The following is a 19,630-nucleotide window of genomic DNA, read 5'->3' as shown; positions in this document are numbered from 1 at the left end:
TGTATCTACCCCACTGCTTAGTGGAGTGCCTGGCACATTGTAAGCACTTAACAAATACCATTTAAAAAAAACCCTAAACCTAGAGAAGGGTGACACAGTCAGGAGAGCTGGAACTGCTACAAAACTGTCCTTCTCCTGTTTTGAATAGGCTTATGGAAGCTGCTTTTCTCATCAATCGATTTGAGTACTTATTGTGTGCAAGGCCATATTCTAAGCATTTGGGAGAATACAGTGCCACAGAGTTGGTTCCTGTTGGTGGTGGAGGCTACTGTATGTATATATCTATAATTTATTTTATATTAATGTCTGTTTCCCCTCAAGACTTTAAGCTCACTTTGGGCAGGGAATGTCTCTGTTTATTGTTATATTGTACTCTCCCAAGCTCTTAGTACAATGGTCTGCACACAGTGAGCACTCAATAAATTTGATTGAATGAATCGAATGAATAAAGGAGTACTGGATCGGAGAGCAATTGTCTCTTCGAGCTGCCCGTTTATTGGGTGCAAGTGGGAGAACCTCAACTAGGGAGCTAGAGGGAGAGTTTTTCTTCAGCTGGGTCATGGATGGTGGGCTCTTAAGACTTCCTTGGATTCAGAGGGGAGAACAGGGTTTAGTTTCACTGTGTCTTCAAGTGCTCCAGTCCTGATGGCACATATTGGTAGTCATTAAAGGTTCATGCAGAATTTTGTATAGGCCAAGTGCCATATCCTTTTCTAGTTTCAGGAAAACCCCTTTATGTGGGGTTGGGTTACTCTCCTGCTTGGGAAATAGAGGTCCAGGAAATTAAAAGCAGGCTTATTGCAGGATATCAATCAACTGATGGGATTGATTGAGTGCTTACCGTGTGCAAGGCACTGTGCTTACTAGGGACAGTGCAGGGTAAGAGAGTCGGTAGACACGTCCCCTGCCCATAAAAAGCTTACAGTCTAGAGGGGGAGTTAGACATTAAAATAAGAATCCTCAGGACTGTCCCCCGCTGCCTTCTCTCTGAGAGACCAGGGCTGCTCCTCATGAATTTGGCCTCCCAGTCCTGGCTCCCCTAGCCAGAGTCAGGCACTAAATGCCCGCCAGGTCTCCACTTTAGGGAGAACACCCTCCAACCCTCACCCCTCGAGGCTTCTCCTGACCCCACCTCAGTGACTGACTAATGTCCCTCCCCACCCCTCACCCCTATAGAAACTTCCTGGCCGTCCTCTGCCACACCCAGGAGAAGCATGGACAGTTGCCAGGCAATGGAAAAGTTGAGGGAGGAAGATGACAAATCAATAGCTGAGATGCCTGGTCAAGATTAAGTCCTCCACCAGTTTCAAGGCCTATGAGTCAGGAGCCCTGGGTTCTAATCCCAGCTCCACCACTTGCCTGCTGGGTGGCCTTGGGCAAGTCCCTAAACTCTTCTGTGTTCCAGCAGCAGGCTATTCCCCCGGCACAAATTAAAAATAATTTTCTTCAGAAGAAACATTAATATTGAATAAATAATAAATAAAATTGCATTATTCATTCAGTCATATTTATTGAGTGCTTATTTTGTGCAGAACACTGTACTAAGCGCTTAGAATGTACAATTTGGCATTATCTAACTTAGTCGATGGGAGGAAATACAAACATAAGTGTTTTCCTAAAATTAATACGATGAGCAGTAGGGCTGACTCGTGATGCAGTTTAAAAAAATGCAACCAGGCAGAAAAAAAAACCCCAAACAGCTTTTTCATGGCAAACCAGCTGGGGTGCTCATTAGCGGACTTCTTCCAGGATAATGACATTTCCTACAAAAATGCCTTCCAAATACCACTGGTCGGCCAACAATTTTTCTCTCCTAGAAATCAAATGGTTTCCCATTGTCCAGTTTTACAGAAACTGATTATTATCCCATTTTGAGAGATGTCAGAGGCCACAAAAATCAATGGCCAGATAATGTAGACTGATATGATGAATTCCGGCTTACTGTGAAAATGTAGTTTTTTGGCCAAATTAATCGCCTCTTGATTTCAGTCAATTCTGTTAACCAGTTGTGAGTTATCCTCGATTTTTCCTCATTTCTTCTTTTCTTTTATGGGCCTTTTGGTTATATCCTTTCTTAATACTGCCCCTGCCAAAGTAGTCTCAGACAACGAAAAGAAGGGGAGGAATGCAATTTGTAAATTTTACTAAGTGCAAGGAATTCCGGCAGAAGCTTTGGTGGGAAGGAGGTTGGAACTATGGGATGAATTCAGGTAGTTTGGATTATCTGCAAATTTCTATTATCTACATTATCTTGGGGTTCAGATTGAGTTGGCTGTATATCCAAAAATCGTAGAGTCAGGAGGGATTTCATTAAGATACCTCATGTTTTGCTCTCCCTCTGGTTTGAAATCTGCCCTCTCCAGCCATGAGATCAAAGTCCATTTGCCTTGACCTTAGAAAAAATTCTGAGGCCTAAGAGAAATGGACTAAATTAGGCTTCTCTATTTCCGTTTGTATTTTCTGAGAATCTGTGTCAGCATAACCTTGTGGAAAGAGCACAGGCCTGGGAGTCAGAAGGACCTGAATTCTAAACCCAGCTCTGCCAATTGCTTGCTGGGTGACCTTGAGCAAGTCACTTAACTTCTCTGAGCCCCAGTTTCCTCAACTGTAAAAAGGGGATACCTGTTTTCCCTCATACTTACAGTGTGAGCCCAGTGAGGGACGAGGGTCTGTGTCCCACCTAATTAATCTGTACTTATCCCAGTGCTCCAAACAGTGCTTTTCTTTTGGAAGAAAAAAATATCCACTTTGGGGCTACATTAAAGCCCAAATGAACACAAACTTCTGATTAGTTATTTTGTCAGCAGACCAAACGTCGAACTCCTTTATTAGAACTGATAATTCAAGAGTTAGGAATATTTGACCACCTTTGGGCTGCAGACTTTTCACAAGTTCAAGCTTTGAGGCTGGAAATATGATCGAAGTAGCCCCCAAGTTCTATTTCTAGCATTTTTTATTTTCAGCCTCAATTAGAATGAAGAAGTCCAGAAGCACAAAACAAAAAAGAATCAGAGGTTTATCTTTCTTTCCATTGAAGATCCCCAAAGAGAAGTTTGGTTTGTGCCTCTTGACTTGGCTTAAGCTGTCAAGTTGTCTCCGACCCATAGCGACTCAGTGGACACATCTCTCCTAGAACGCCCCCACCTCCATCTGCAATCATTCTGGAAGTGGATCCATAGAGGTGTTTTTGGTAAAAATATGGAAGTGGTTTACCATTGCCGCCTTCTCACAGTGAATTTGAGTCTCTGCTGGTGTGTGCCTTAGGAAAACAAAATTGGAGACAAGTGCTCTCCACAGCGTTTCATGTAATTTTTCTTGTAAATGTTTAATTTAATTTAATTTAATGTTGGTATTTGTTAAGCACTTACTATGTGCAGAGCACTGTTCTAAGCACTGGGGTAGACACAGGGGAATCAGGTTGTCCCACGTGGGGCTCACAGTCTTAATCCCCATTTTACAGATGAGGGAACTGAGGCACAGAGAAGTTAAGTGACTTGCCCACAGTCACACAGCTGACAAGTGGCAGAGCTGGGATTCGAACTCATGAGCCCTGACTCCAAAGCCCGTACTCTTTCCACTGCGCCACGCTGCTTCTCTACCAGCCTACATTTTTCTTTTACCAGCCTACATTTTTTTTTTTTCCAGCCTGCATTTCCTAGGTCCTTCTGCCTATACGGACAGTTCTCCCGTAGTGCATCTGTTCACTATAAGGTCTTTTTATGGTATTTGTTTACTGCTTACTATGTGCCTAACACTGTTCTAAGCACTGGGTTAGATACAAGTTAATTAGGACATAGTCCCTGTCCCACATGGAGCTCACGGTCTAAGTAGGAGGAAGAACAGGTATTTAATTGCCATTTTACAGGTGAGGAAACTGAGGCACAGAGAAGTTGTGACTTGCCTGAGGTCACAAAGCTGGCAAGTGGCAGAGCTGGGATTAGGACCCAGGTCTACTGACTCCCAAGACCGTGCTCTTTTCACTATTTTGGGGTAGAATTCTGTTGGGGAATTAGAGAATGGTCATCCAACAACAAGTGTTTCTCTAGACTATGGGGCAGTTTTGAGCAATATAATGCAAGTTTTCCTTAATTTGGGATTCATCAAGAATGTTTCTCCCCCCCTCCCAATACACACATTATAGGAGAACTGACTGTACTTCTCAAATGGTAAAACACACAGTATCCCCAATTTGCTATTATTACTGGCCAACCACATATTTTCATTAGCTCCAGGCACATGACCAATATTGTCCTAGCAGAATTTAAATGGAATTATTCTGAATTATCGTTCCATGTTGTGCTGGCAAAATACAGCTTCTTAGTTCAAAGAAGAAAGCTTTCAGGCTTCTTGGATATCAAATGGTACTGACAAAATTAATTATTGCAACAAAATACATTCCTGCTTTCATGAAAAAGAATAGATTTCAGTTGGTTTGGGTAATTCCCAGTATGCAGTTCACTTGGGGTTAAATGTGGAAGAAATGTGTTTTGATTTTGAGAAGTTCAGTTCAAAACCCAGTAGTGAATTTAAAAGCTCGGTGACAAATTTCAAGCCAAGTTTCCCCCCCCACCAACGTACGCATACAGATGAATCTCTTTTTTTCCCTTCTTTTCTGCTCTGTGTGCTTCTGGAAACGATCCCTTCATCATGAAGCTGGACTAGTTTGTGTCTGTTAACACGGAGCTGGTCTGGCGTCTGCCATTTGCCTTTTCATTCTGATTTCCTTGAATCAATCACCTGTGGTTTTTCTATTTTTACTGGTCCAGTCTGTCAGCACCACCGCTTCTCTGTCCTAGTATCTTCTTGTTCCCCTACTAAATGCCGTGGTCTCAGTGCACGTAGCTTTCTTCCTCCTCGTCCTCCCTCTGTTTGTCATTTTATCCCTGCTTCCCCCTCTGGAGTCTGGTCGCAAATCAAATATCTTCAACTGCTTGGGGAGGCAGAAAATTCTAAAGGCAGTAAGCTGGACTTGTAATGTGGTCAGAGCTCTGCTAGAACAAATGTTACCGGATAATGTTGACTTGAGTTTTACTTTGCTCTCCAGGGTCTTTTTTAAAAAAAAATTGTATTTGTTAAGGACTTACTATGTGCCAAGCCCCGTCTACATTTTCAATATTCTCCTTTCCCGGAGACTTTTTAAACTAAAGGCCTTTGGAGCTACTGTCACAGACAGATGGCTAGTGATTTCCTGTCTGACCCAGTTTGGCATTGCTCAGAATAGTGATGATAATGTTTTCATTCATTCAGCTGTATTTATTGAATGCTTACTGTGTGCAGAGCATTTTACTAAGCGCTTGGAAAATGCAATACGACAATCAAGAGAAACAATCCCTGCCCACAATGGGCTTACAGTCTAGAGCGGGGGGCGGGGGGGAGACAGACATCAAAAGTAAACAGACATCAATGTAAATAAATGGAATTATAGATATATACATATAGTCGTAAGTGCTATGTGGCAGGAGTGGGGAGAACAAAGGGAGCAAATTGAGGTGACGCGGAAGGGAGGGGGCTTAGTTTGGGAGTTTCGAGAGTAAGAGCCCATTCCTAACTATCCCTGAACTTAATGGAATTAGACCTGAAATTGATGGGGAAGGAGGGAGCAGGAGTAGCTTCAAACTTTGTATTCAGAAAATCAGAATGTACAGCAACTGCACTTAAGAAGTTAAAAATAAAATGAGATAGGTTCAGCTATGTAATGCAATTGGGTTATCACTTAGAATTTATATTCTGATATTAAAATGTCACATTTCACCCCAGCGTTAACAGAGTGCAATACGATTTCCCAGTGACATTGAACCAGTGCATGGGAAATTTTTATTAGCTGCCGAATTCTTAACTTTCATGCACTTAGATTATCCTTAGCAGTCAAATATAACATTAACAGTGATGGCAGTTCACTTGATCTCTATGATGATTGTCGGGGTGTCTTGCCGGAGATACATCTGAGGGGGTTTTGGCAGGGAGCAGGGTTCAAAGAATGCTAAACGTGAATGGTCCCTTCTGGAAAGAATTTGAAACTATTGGCGTCAAAAGTTGCTTAGTTTTGAAATTGAAAGCTGGGTTATCCTGTGGTGAATTTTCCCCCACAAGCCCCAAATGGGGACTGAAAAAGACCAATTGGCATGGGTAGCTAGGTATTTGACTCTGGCAGCTCTTTTGCCCAAGCCATTTACCCCATCACAAGAGTGTATCTGTGGTTTTTTAGAGTTGCTATAAATGGTCAATGTGATGTTTCTCTAGGCCTCTGGCCACCTAGAGCCTTTTCCCTTCTTATAGAAACTTCTGGGGAAGGATTTCAGAGTAAGGCATCAGGTGGTCTGCTGACAAGACACCATGATTGTAGAACATTTTTCGGTGATGAACGGGGGGAAGATGAGGTTTCATTTCTGGCCTTCCTCTTAATCATCTTTCCCAGGTGATTTCCATATTCACAGGCTATAATTAACCAGCGATAGTCACCGGGCTTCTAGGACCGTGTATGGAGATGGGGCAAAGAGCACAGCTTTGGGAATCAGAGAACCTGGGATCTAATCCTAGCTCCACCCCTTGTCTGCTACGTAACTCTGGGCAAGTCACTTGACTTCTCTGGGCCTCAGTTTCCTCATCTGTAAAATGGGGATTTCATACCTGTTTTTCCTCCTTAGTCTGTGAGCCCCATGTGGGACAGGAACTGTATCTGGCCCGGGTAACTTATATCTACCCCAGCACCTAAAACAGTGCTTAACACATACCATAAAAATGTCACTTTTCTGTGCCTCAGTTTCATCATCAGTAAAATGGGGCCACTTGGATGATGAACCCCATGTGGGACAGAGACTGGTCCAAATTGGTTATATTGTATCTACCCCAGTTTTTAATACAGTGCTTGTCCCAGAGTAAATGCTGAACAAATGCCATTCTTCTTCTTCTTCTTATTATAATAGTTTGGACCAAAACTCAAACTTCCTCCTCTTTCCCAGACCTGAAGTCTCTCTTTAATTAGCCTCACTGCCTCCAAAGCTCATGTACCTGTAAGTGAGGTGGGGCCGTGTGAACTGTCCAGGTGGAGAGGTCATTCATTAATTCATTCAGTTCTATTTATTAAGTGCTTACTGTTTTGAAAACATTGTACTAAGCGCTTAGCACAGTACAATATAACAATCAACAAGCACATTCCCTATCCATGACAAGCTCACAGTCTACATCATCACTGGGCAGAGCAGTACACACTGGGGAACTCTTTCTGTGGTCAATGAAAGGGTTAAGGTTCCATGTAATAATAATAATATTGGTATTTAAGCGCTTACTATGTGCCGAGCACTGTTCTAAGCGCTGGGGTAGACAGAGAGGAATCAGGTTATCCCACGTGGGGCTCACAGTCTTAATCCCCATTTTACAGATGAGGTAACTGAGGCACCGAGAAGTTAAGCGACTTGCCCAAAGTCACACAGCTGACAAGTGGCCGAGCCGGAATCCGAACCTGTGACCTCCATCTCCAAAGCCCGTGCTGGCTGCCAACATTTACAATATCAACCATGAAGCTGAGAGATTATTTTCTCTGGGCTTCCTTTTTGGCAGTCTCACCCAGATTCCGACGTTTTTAACCAATTTCTTTTTTTTTTTTTGAAAATCAGGGAGCTCTGTAGAGCAAGAAGCACTCTCAGGAGTTTTGAGAGTTTTTTGGATAATGGAAAATTTTCCCATCCATTTGTACTGCCATAAAGTCAAAGAGTGAATAACTCTCTGCAGACCTGGACCCGCCTCGGTCAGCCTGTTTGCCTCCAAGGGTGATGAATGAATATAAAAAGTTTCCTTTCATTTGAATAATTGATGGATGAGAGCTTGTCTCTCCCTTCTGACACCTTCATTTATTCCAGGCCATCATTTTTTTTAAAGGATATGTAAGTGCTCACTGTCCTAAATAGAGCTCACAGTCTCAATCCCCATTAAGGTAACCGAGGTACAGAGAAGTTAAATGACTTACCCAAGGCCACACAGCAGACAAGTGGTGAAGCTGGAATGTCCTTCTGACTCCCAAACCCATGCTCTTTCCACTAGGCCACTCTGCTTCATACCTCACTGGGACCCCCTACCCCATCTCTTGATGCACAAAGTCACACCCTCTCTGCCACCCTTGTCTCTGTTAATCTCAAACCACCAACTCCAGTTTGGGAACATCTCCATTGTTTACTTCCTGCATTTGTCCCTTGGGGTGGAAATACAGACACCAGGCCAATTTTGGCCACTTCAGGTTCATTTTTAATCCATCAGCCATATTTATTGAGCACTTATAAATACTTGGGCGAGCACAGTATTTCCTTACTAAAACCCTGCCCTCTCTTCCAGTCAACAGTATTACTTCTCCCACACTGACGGCCCTGCCCATTGTCCACACCGACTATTCTAGATCTTTAACTCCCTCTTGAAGCCCCTAATGTACCCACCTCCCCATCCTCTTGCCCTGATGACCCTGCCAACTACTTGGTTGAGAAAATCAAAACCATCAGGTTTGAGCTCCCCCAAACCCTCCCTTCCAGACATTCTCTCTCCCAACCTGTCCGGCCATCTTTCAGGAGGAAAGAGGGCTACTAGTTCTGAACTCTTCCCCGCCATCTACCAACTTGTATTTCTTCCTGTCTGCTATATACGGCCGTATCGATGTCCTACCGGCACTTGAAGCTCATTGTGTCCACACCTGAACTCCTCATCTTTCCTGGCATGACCAAGTGCCCTGGAGTGAATAGTGAGGATAGTGGGAGCACTTGAGAGGCACAACTTGGAATGTGTCCTCTCTATAAATTCCATGTAGTAATAGAGATATTTATCAAGCGCTTATTGTGTGCAGAGCACTGTGTAGCGTGGCTTAGTGGCTATACCTTCGGTCTAGGAGTCAGAAAGACCTGGGTTCTAATCCCAGCTCTACCACAAGTCTGCTGTGTGACCTTGGGCAAGTCTCAACTTCTCTGGGCCTCGGTTACCTCATCTACAAAATGGGGATTTAAAGTGTGAGCCCCACGTAGGACAGGGACTGTAACCAGCTGATTAACTTGGATCTATTCCAGCACTCAGAACAGTGCTTGGCACGTAGTAAGCCTTTAACAACTACCACTATTATTATTTACTAAGTTCTGGGAGAACATACACAGGTAGGATGTGCCTTTCCCCTCACTACATCTGGCCCTTTGTGGAGACTGAACTGTACGTGGTAGGTGAGGGGAGCATTATATTAATGTCTCTGTCTGTCTCCCCCTCTAGACTGTCAGCTCATTGTGGGCAGGGAATATCTGTTGTACACTTCAAAATGTTTGGTGCAGTACTTTGCGCACAGTAAGCGCTCAATAAATACGATTGAATGAATGAACAGAGTGTGGGGGAGTCACCCGTTGTAATTATCCCCACCATTGGTGGTGTCCAATGTAATTAACTTGTACCTACCCCAGCTCTTACCAACAGTGTCTGACACTTAGTAAATGCTTGACAAGTACCATAAAACAAACAAACATTGACCCAGGGCCCTGCCCGGACCAAACATTGTGTCCAGAGGCTAAAAGGATTGTTCTGAATCTCCCCCAAAGCTAAAGGTAGAGTCCCTGTCATCAAACCAAGTCCAAACAAAAAAGTCATTGTGAAGAAAACTCCAGCGGTAAGAGAGGGAGAGAGAAGAAGCAAGGGAGTGGCAACAACAAAAAAATCCATCCCCAGAGTTAGGTTATCCTACTCAAATGGTAGCGTATATCCAAAAGCATTGTTTCATAATTCAAAGATGTCCCCTTTCTTCCTAGAGAAATGGTTTGGGCAACTGTTTATGTACTTGTTGTGTTCCTTGGGTACTTGGAGTGCGAAGTCTCCGGCTGTTTTCAAATATTCCTGCCCTTTGGCAACTTGTTTGGTTTGGCAAAATGAATCGAGTTGGACGAGGAGCTGGAAAACAGCTCAAGAGGTTTTGTTGTACCTGGGTGGAACTGTGCCATCTATCTTGTCTCCCTTTTTGAGTACTTCTGTCTTCACCCTAGTCTCTGAAGGGTTTTTTTGTGGAGACAGGGCACTTTGGATAATCAGACATGATCTCAAGTCCTCAAAGGAGGGTTGGTTTTTTTTCCCTTGAACTCCAGAAATCTTGTACTCTTATAAGGCTAAATTTGGGGATGAGATGGGTTAGGTAAAATGATGGTTTTGAGAGCGGCGGGATGGGTTAGGAGATATTACAGCTGGAATATTGCACTAAACTCTTGAAGTGTCTATGCAACAGGAAACCCACTTCTTTCCAGGGGAAGTATTGAAATTGAAATTATCCAGTTTGTTAAAATTATCTTTTCTTTTTTTTTCTCACCTGTCGATCATTTTCAAGGAAGAGAAGTAATTTGGTCCTCCTATTGATGGTGGTGAGGTAGCAATAACGTCTTTCATCTTCCAAGCGGGATAGCCGTTGTTATATTGAGACTTGTGGCAGAATCAGGGGTCTGGGAGTCAGGAGACTTGAGTTCTAGCTCAGCTCTGCCACTGGCCTACCATGTCACCTTGGGCAAGTGACTTAAGGATTTTTGTGCCTTGGTTCCTCCTCTCTAAAATGAGGATACCATATCTACTCACAATGAGCCCCGTGTGGCTCAGGGACCGAGTTGTTATTCTTCCACTCACATGGAGACAATTTCCCAACTTCATTTGGTATCTGCAGATGCTATCTCACTCTGGGTAGATTAGGAAGCATTTGCTTTTTAAATAAGACGTTTTCAAATAGAATTTGTGATTGACTGTTCCGGATTCCTAAGGTATTAGCGTGGCCAAGTAGCTCCCCCGGTCCACATAACATTGGCTGGCTGGAATTTCTTCACCGGACTTGGGTTGCATTTTGCTTTGTTAGGATTCCCGTCGCTGGACTTTTTATGGTTTCTGAGATATTGTCTGACTTCCATTTTAAGCACTTGTTTTGAAACGTTGATTACTGTACCTTTTGGCCTGTACGGTTAAGTTCCTTGGAAGGTTTAACAGCCCACAGGCAGCAAATTTTTGGAAGTTTGCTTTAATTTAAAAACCCTCTGGTAACCTTTTGGGATGGTGATTCCTGGCCCTCCATCTCCTTTTAAAATTCTTTGAATACTGAGACTTTAGGGATCTTTGATGTCCCCTCACATCAGAACCTCATTTCTTGCCAGACTGGGCAGAAAGGCCTCTCTTGAAAGGTCAGCTTCTTTGTAATACATCTAAGTATTGTATAGTTCATGATAGTCGCCTGAGATATCGGTTTACAATTAGCTCACTTCACCTAATGCCCACACTTATTTCCTGGGACTAAACATTCCACTAATGCTATGCCAGTCTCCCAAAAGAAACAGGAATAAGCATGGGTTGCATTCCTGGAGGACATTAAGAAAAGATTAGACACCATCTTGGATTGTTTCATCATTCACTGGCCTAGAGGCTGAGGGTTGGACCAGATGACCGACTGGGGTCCCTAATCTGCTAACTCCCGGCCCTGGGAGTCAGATGACCTGGGTTCTAATCCCACCTCCGCCACTTGTCTCCTGCGTGACTTTGGGCAAGTCACTTGAGTTCTTTGTGCCTCTGTTGCCCCATTGTAAAATAGGAAGGAAGACTGTGAGCCCCATATGGGATATGGACTGTGCCCAACCCAATTTTTTTGTATCCATCCTAGTGCTTAGTACAGTGCTTGTCACACAGTAAGTGCTTAACAAATGCCAGAATTATCCTTATGATGATGATGATGATTCCAAGTAGTAAGTAACTGACTTCCTGACTCCCGGGCCTGTGATCTGTCCACTACGCCAGCTAAGTACTTTGGAGAGTACCGTGTAACAGGATTGGTAGACACATTCCAGTCCACAGTGAGTTTACAGTCTAGACATGAGATTACAGTCTAGATTAGTATTATCAAAGCCTACCTCGGGTCCTATCTGCAAAAATCTTTGTCCCAAATCTGTGGTAAGACAGATCCTTCTATATGGCTATGAATCTTGGACCAGTCCCGGCTTCTCTCAGATAGCATCACCTGCATACCATAGAGTCATCCTCAAAGAGCAAAGACCAAATCATTACAATGAAGTCTAGTAGTCATTAAGTTAATAAAATCACTATAATTAACACCGTCAGCTTGGTGGGGTTTGTGGCAACACAGCTCTGCTGGTGAACTGAAATGAGGCATACATAGGCTGCAAACCTAACCTCTGCAATTAAGGGTCCAGGGCAGAGCATTCCGCTTCTGATGCCACATTATTTTTATTATGATTACTATTATTGTCATGATTTGTGGATTTATTAAGCACTTACTATGAGCCAAGCACTGCACTAAGTACTGGGGTAGATACAAGATAATCGAGTCTCACTTGGGGCTCACGTCCCTAGGAGGGAGAAAAATATTGAAGCCCCATTTTCAGATGAGGGAACTGAGGCACGGAGAAGTTAAGGTCACCCAGCAGATAAATGGCCAAGCCGGGATTAGAACCCAGCTCCTGCTTCTACTTCCTCTCCCAATCTTACATCCCTTAGTCTAAGAGTCCCTTGTGGGGTAGGATTGTGTCCATCCGGATTATCTCATATCTACCTCAATGCTTAGTACAGTGCTTAGTATGTAGCAGATGCTTAATAAATACCATTATTCACCACACCCTCATGAGATGAAAATAGGAGCACCCAACTTCTAAGGATAAAGGAATCATGTTAAAGCAAACCATTTGCACATGGACTCTTGCTGGTTAGAACTCCATTTTAATAATAATAATAACAATAATAATAATAATGGTATTTGTTAAGCTCTTACTATGTGCCAGGCACTGTACTAAACACAGGGGAGAATACAAGTAAATCAGGTTGGGTGCAATCCCTGTCCCACATGGGGCTCTCAGTCTCAATCCCCGGTTTACAGATGAGGTAACCGAGGCATAGAGAAGTGAAGTGACTTGTCCAAAGTCACCCGGCAGACAAGTGGAGGATCCAGATTTGAACCCATGACCTCTGAGTCCCAGGGCTGTGCTCTCTCCCCATTGCCATGTGGCGATGTGGACTTGTTTGTGGGGTGCGAGGGACTCATGGCTCCTTAATGATATAAGACTCAAGGGACTTGAAAATCTCCAAGTGGTTGGTTTAGAAAAAGACCCAGAACTCTTGAGAGTTATCAAGTCTTTGTGTGATACACCAATACAGTGGGTATTTAAGATGTCCTGGACTGCCTGGTTTTGTTTATTTCAAGTTTATTTCAGTCAAGGAACAATTTTCATAAGCATTATGGTGTCATTTCTTGGTGGAAGCAGAGAGAATCTGGAGGCAGGGAAATTGAGTTCCGCAAGGCTTTCAAAACTCTAAAAGTTGAGCTTGCACTCTAGCTTTGGAGGGGGGCGTGTGCATGGTCTCGATATTCAGGCCAAAATAATTCAAAAGTGTGGGTCCCGGGCAAGGGGAGCAGTGGGGAAGAGGTCCCCACAGACTCGAGTTTGCAAGCCCCCAAAAAAGCAGATCGCGTGTGGTTATGGCTCTTTGGAACTTCCCAAAGTCCAAACAGAGCAGGGTAAGACTGACCGGACTACGGTGAACCTTGCCAAGCCTGCCTATCTCTGAACCAATCCCCGTGCATATGGACATTTGGCTTTTGTTAAGCCAGAATTCTTTCAGGCCAGACCTCTGTAAATTGAGGAAGATCTACTATCTGTTTTTTTTTCCCCCGTAGTCTATTAAAAGAGGCCTCCAGTTAAGCGGCCAGCCGACCGACCGGTTATCTACCAGACATGGGCTTTCAGCTGTCCTGGCCCCCGATCTGTGCCATTATGGAATTGGATACTCTTGTGTCTTTTTCAAAAATGTTCTGCTTCCAGACTCCCCCCCACTGCGGCTCCTGCTACCAAGTTCTGTGGTTTGGACCCAGTGCTGGGCTTTGTATGGACTTGGAGGGGTGTTCGTGGGCTCTGACCTCCCTGCTTCCCTTCTCTCCCCAATCCAGTCCTTACTTCACTCTGCTGCCTTGATCATTTTCTTACAGAAACATTCAAGTCGCGTTTCCTCACTCCTCAAGAACCGCCATTGGTTGCCCATCCACCTCCACATCAAACAGGAACTTTTACCATTGACTTTAAAGCACTCAATCACCTTGCCCACTCCTACTTCACTTGCTCCTTTCCTGTTACAACCCACCCTGCACACTTCACTCCTCTAATACTAACCTACTCAACTCTACCTCCATCTCGTCTATCTCGCCACTGACCTCTCGCCCACATCCTGCATCTGGCCTGGCAAGCTCTCCCTCTTCGTATCCGACAGACAATTACATTCCCCACCTTCAAAGTCTTAATTTGAACATCTCCTCCAAGAGACCTTCCCTGACTGAGCCCTCATTTCACCCCCTCCCACTCTTTTCTGTGTCATTTTTCCCCTTGATTTGCTTCCTTTATTCACCCCTCCCTCCAGCTTCGCAGCACTTATGTACATATCTGTAATTTATTTACTTAGATGAATGTCTGTCTCCCTCTCTAAACTGTAAGCTCACTGTGGTCCAGGAACGCGTCTACCGACGCTGTTATATTGTTATGTTTTACTTTCCCCAGTGGTCAGTACAGTGCTCTGCACTCAGTAAGCCCTCAATAAATACGACTGATTGAGCGGACATAGATTCAAGGGTCAGGGGCCTTGTTTTGACATTTAAATATTTCTCTTCCCCAGGATAAGGCAGAACTGGGAGCCTGAAGACCTGAGTTCTATTCCCAGCTCTGCCACTTGCCTACTGTGTGACCCTGGACAAGTCACTTCACTTCTATGTGCCTCCTTTCCTCAACTGTAGAATGGGGATTCAATACCTGTTCTCCCTCCAATCTGACTTTGAGCCCCGTATGGGACAGGGACTGTGTCCCACCTGATTAACTTGTATCTACCCCGGTGCTTAAAACAGTGCTTGACACATAGTAAGCACTTGACAAATACCATTTAAAAAATGGGTCTTGCAGCTCAGGACATTTTCAAGAGCAGTGCTCATCATTTAACATCTCCCCTCTGACACAAGCCTGCAGGCAGCTCGTGTGGAGACTAGCAAGTTAACGGACATATTGCAAGGACATTTGTAAAAGTTAATATCTCCATCTTGTGTTAATAGCTTTCTCTGATAAAATTCCCACAGGACCATCTCAGGATCTGGAGGCAAATCAGCTTGGAAGTTTCTTACTAATGATTACGCACATCCTTGAGTCCCTTTTCCCCACACCCTTCCCCTCTCCCATCCCATCCCTAGTCTGCTTTTGGAGCAGGCCAGAGTGAATGAGTAAAACTCAGGAGTGACTTGGCTAAACTTGTTTTCCGGTCACTGGGAGGGAGCGTGATGCCATGCTATTCGCGTAAAAACATCTGTGAGCAGCAGAGAGGAGAAACTGGGTCACCAGTGATGTCTTTTCTACTAATAGGTGGGGCAAGGATCCCCGGCCCTAAGCCACCACAACACCACCCACAGACACATCAGTTGGTGGAGATAGCGGCTGAGCCATCTGACTGGTCCAGCGTGAGCTGCATCTAGATGTATCTCAGATGTTCGGCAGGTTTCCGGGCACAGCGTCTGCTTCTGGTTCTGTCAGAGGATTCCTTTTAACCCTGCGGAATTCACAACCAGTTTCTGTTCAAATGCTCTTTTCACTGTCCAAGACTATAATGAGAGAGAGATTGGATGCTAAATTGTTTTGCTCCACCCCCGTTAGGGCGATCTGATGACTTGGAAAAGACATCATCCCAACAAGCAATGTGTCAGATCCTTTGGGTCATGTCGCCTTGGTGGCTCTCGTAGCTATGAATAGTGTTGAGTGTCACCAGACTCCTTTCCAAGCAGAATAACCACAAAATTTGACTTATCTTACATGCGGTTTCAATTTATCTTCCAAATTGTACTTTTCCTTTTGCTAGTGAATAGAGACCAGGATAGCTGGTATTTATTCTGAGTTGGGAGAAAGGTAGATTTATTTTTAAGTAAGAAAAGTCTTCCTATCATAATATTCTCCTGAGGGAAGCAACATGGCCTAGTGGAAAAAGCATGGGCCTGGAAGTCAGAGGACTTGGGTTCTAATCCCAAATTGGCCCTAAGTCTCTCCTTTTCCCTATGAGATTGTCCCTTAACATTAAACTGGCATAGATTGTTTAGAAGCCAGCCATAAAAACGTCTTCACCATAAGAATTTGGGAACAGCAGTTATGCAAGTGACCCAAATATGTTTTTCTGATTAGCTTCTCATTTATGGTAATGATTTCCTATAATTGCATCCATTTTACAACTATTCCTGCCTCTCTTCCCCATGCAGTCATAGCTCTGAAGCTGGCAATGGAAGAGGGAAAATCTGGCTGATAGAACAATTATGAAAGACTAAATGAAAGTCTCGTTAATATTTTCCTGTATATTTCCAATTAGACGCTTGCTGTTACTTGATAGACTCTTTCAGAGAAATTTTCAGCAGCCAAATGTATTAAGGAGCTGAAATAGCCACCAAGGTTCAGAAATGTTAAGGGTACGTACCTTAAATATTATATTAACAGTGACCTTGCCTTTATGGGGGACCAGTAATTGTCAAACAAGTCAACTTTATTTTAGTAATTTTGGAGGTTTGGCATGAATGAAGGGAAATCTGGCTTGGAAAATTATTGCCTATTGGGTGGAAACACATGTCTCGCAGCTGTGACTAGAGGCAGCATAAGGAGAGAGGTCAAGGTCAGAGAGCAGATTGTTCTCTTTTGGCCTGTGAAAATGTGTCAAATCTTCCTCACATCAGCCCCTACAGCAGTCTATAGCAGCCTGAATGCCTCAGAAAGATCGTGGAGAGATACCACAAAGGAAGCCTCTAAGGTGGTTTCCCTGTTTACTTCTTCGTTTCTGCATTTTAAGAACCTGGGAGGATCCCACTTTGGTTCCATTTTATTGGTTTTTGAGGTGAACTTTCTATTGAGGAAGATTTAAACCTTCATCTTCATCTTCTCCTATTCTTTTATTTGACAAATAAAATTAGGCTATAAAGATAAAAGAGCTCCCTGACAAGCTGGAAACTCAGTGGCTTTTTAATTTTTTTTCCTGACATTTTGTTAAGCACCAGGTCCTGTTCTAAGCACTGGAGTAGATACAAGTTAATCAGGTTGGACACCACCCCTGTCCCATACAGGGCTCACAGTCTTATTAGGAGGGAGAACAGGCACAGTTAATCCCCATTTTACAGATGAGGAAACTGAGGCACAGGGAAGTTAAGTGATTTGCCTAAGGTCACGCTTACCTGCAAAGTGGCCACTTTGGAATTTGGGACTCACAGTCTAAAGACAGGTAGGGGAAGGGCTTAGTGACAGATACAGTGGGAGAGATAAAAATGTATGAATACAAAGCAACATGAAAGACCAAGGTCAAAGTCCATTAAATCTGGTGGCAAAGGGCAAAAAGGGTCTGCCAGTTCCATCCCTTTTGACAGTGATTATTTGTCCACTTAACCAACAAGGAAGTTTAATGCGAGTATGACAAATTCGTATTCCAACTCTCCCCAAAATTTCCTCAGAGCAATTTTTGGGAATAGCATTTCTCCTGAGTGGAACATAGCTTACGGACAGGTTCAGTGGAAACAGCCTTTAAGTTTCTTAAATCTGCCACTGTCGTTAGGAAACTGTTCTAAGCTTTTGGGGGAGTACAGTTCAATAGAGTTGGAAGCCACGATCTCTCCCCACAGGGAACTTACGGTCTAGAGGAAAAGACAGCCAATAAATTAGAGAGAGGGGAAGATACAGATAGGCAGGTACTTCAAGCATCTGTGTGCTTGAATTCCCATTTTAAACATTTCTCTGATTCCATAAAGAATATTTTTTTCTGCTGCATTACAAAAATGTTTGCGCTGACAATTGCTGTAGGAGTTTGGGCAATATGGAATTCATTCATTGGAAACGATGCAGCAGATTCATTTGAACTGTGGGAATTATTTCATTTGTCTTGGAAGGTATGAAAGAAAAAGGGGGAAACTTTGGATACGTACTCTTCTGGTAGCCTGTTCCTCTGGTAGAAGTTTCTTTTTTGAAATTATGAAATGGTCATTGATGGCACATATTTCTCATTGTTGAACTAAGTTTGAACTTGCCTATTTTCGTCACTGCTTTTAGAAGGCAGTTCAGTTTAGGAGAAACTCAGTCTCTGACCTACTTTAGAAAGCTGAGACTGATTAACCTTTGTCTAAATTAAACTAACATAAAATCAACAGTCTGGAAGCAGGAATGCCTGGATGTATATTTGAAATAAGTGATGATGCAAGTTTTGCTGGAGACATTAACCGTCGATGTACTGACACTAATTTTTCAGTGGAATAATAATAACGGTGGTATTAGTAAAGTGCTTACTATGTGCCAGGCACCATTCTAAGCACTGGAGTGGATACAAGCAAATCGGGTTGAACACAGTCCCTGTCCTACATCAAGCTCACAGTCTTAACCCCTATTCGACAGATGAGGTAATTGAGGCACAGAGAAGTTGAGTGATTTCCCCAAGGTCACACAGCAAACAAGTGGTGGAGCCAGGATTAGACCCCATGACCTTCTGACTCCTAGGCCCGTTCTCTGTCCATTAGGCCATGCTGCTTCTCAGGATCAGACACGCTGGATTAACTCACTTTTTTTATGGTATCTCTTTAACTCTCACTGTGTGTCAAGCACTGTTCAAAGCGCTGGGGAAGTTACAAGTTGATCAGTTTGGACACAGTCCCAGTCCCAAGCCTGTGTCTGTGGCTAAAACCTTCCCTGGCCTTCAAGACACTGTGCTGAAAGTCCAGTCAGCTGCACAACGGTAGGTACCCCGTGCAAAAAGACTATTGACACTATCTCTACAGCCCAGAGGATGCTGGGATGGCTTAGGACTAAAGACCGTTCATGTGGAGCAGTGGGAAGGCTGAGGACTCCCTCCTCCAAGATCTATTCTTTAATTTACCTTGATGCCATCTTGGTTGGTTTTGACTCTGCCTCCGGTGGTACCACTGTCTTCATCCACACCTAGGTTGGGAGCGTCATGTGAGACGGGGGCGGTATCCAACCCATTAGTTTTCTTTCTATCCCATTGAGAAACACAGCGGTCGACACATCGTGATTGCTTAATGAAAGTCATAGTTTACACAGAGACTCTGGCGGGGCTGATTGTAGCCTCCTCTTCAGTCGTGACCCCCTCAGGCCGGGAGCTTTAAGGAAGTGGCATGATGATCGTCTTCTCTATCCTCACTCCAGTCTGTATTTCACTTTGCTTTTGGGATCATTTAAGAAAATACACACAAAAAAACCCGTTCAGTCCATGTTTCCCTCCCTCCTCTGTTTCAAACAAAAACTCTATGTCATTGACTTCAAAGCACTCAATCACCTTACCCCCTTCTACCTATCTTTCCTCACTGATTTCCTTTCACAACTCAGCCTGCTCACTTCACTCCTCTAATGTCAAGCTACTCACTGGGCACAGATCTTGTCTACCTCACCACCGACCCCTCACCCGGGTCCTTCCTATATCTTGGAACTTCCACCTCCTTTACGTGCAACAGAGAGTGGTGACTCTCCTTATTAAAATCACATTTTCTCCAAGGAGCTTTCCTGACTAAGACCTAATTTCCCCTGCCCACTCTCCCATCTGTGAAGCAGCACTGTCTAGTGGATAGAACACATGTCTGAATAAGAAGGACCTG

The sequence above is a fragment of the Ornithorhynchus anatinus genome, chromosome 17, assembly GCF_004115215.2.
Source record: "Ornithorhynchus anatinus isolate Pmale09 chromosome 17, mOrnAna1.pri.v4, whole genome shotgun sequence".
NCBI classification, from domain to species: domain Eukaryota; kingdom Metazoa; phylum Chordata; class Mammalia; order Monotremata; family Ornithorhynchidae; genus Ornithorhynchus; species Ornithorhynchus anatinus.
Note: the sequence above shows the minus strand (reverse complement) of the source record.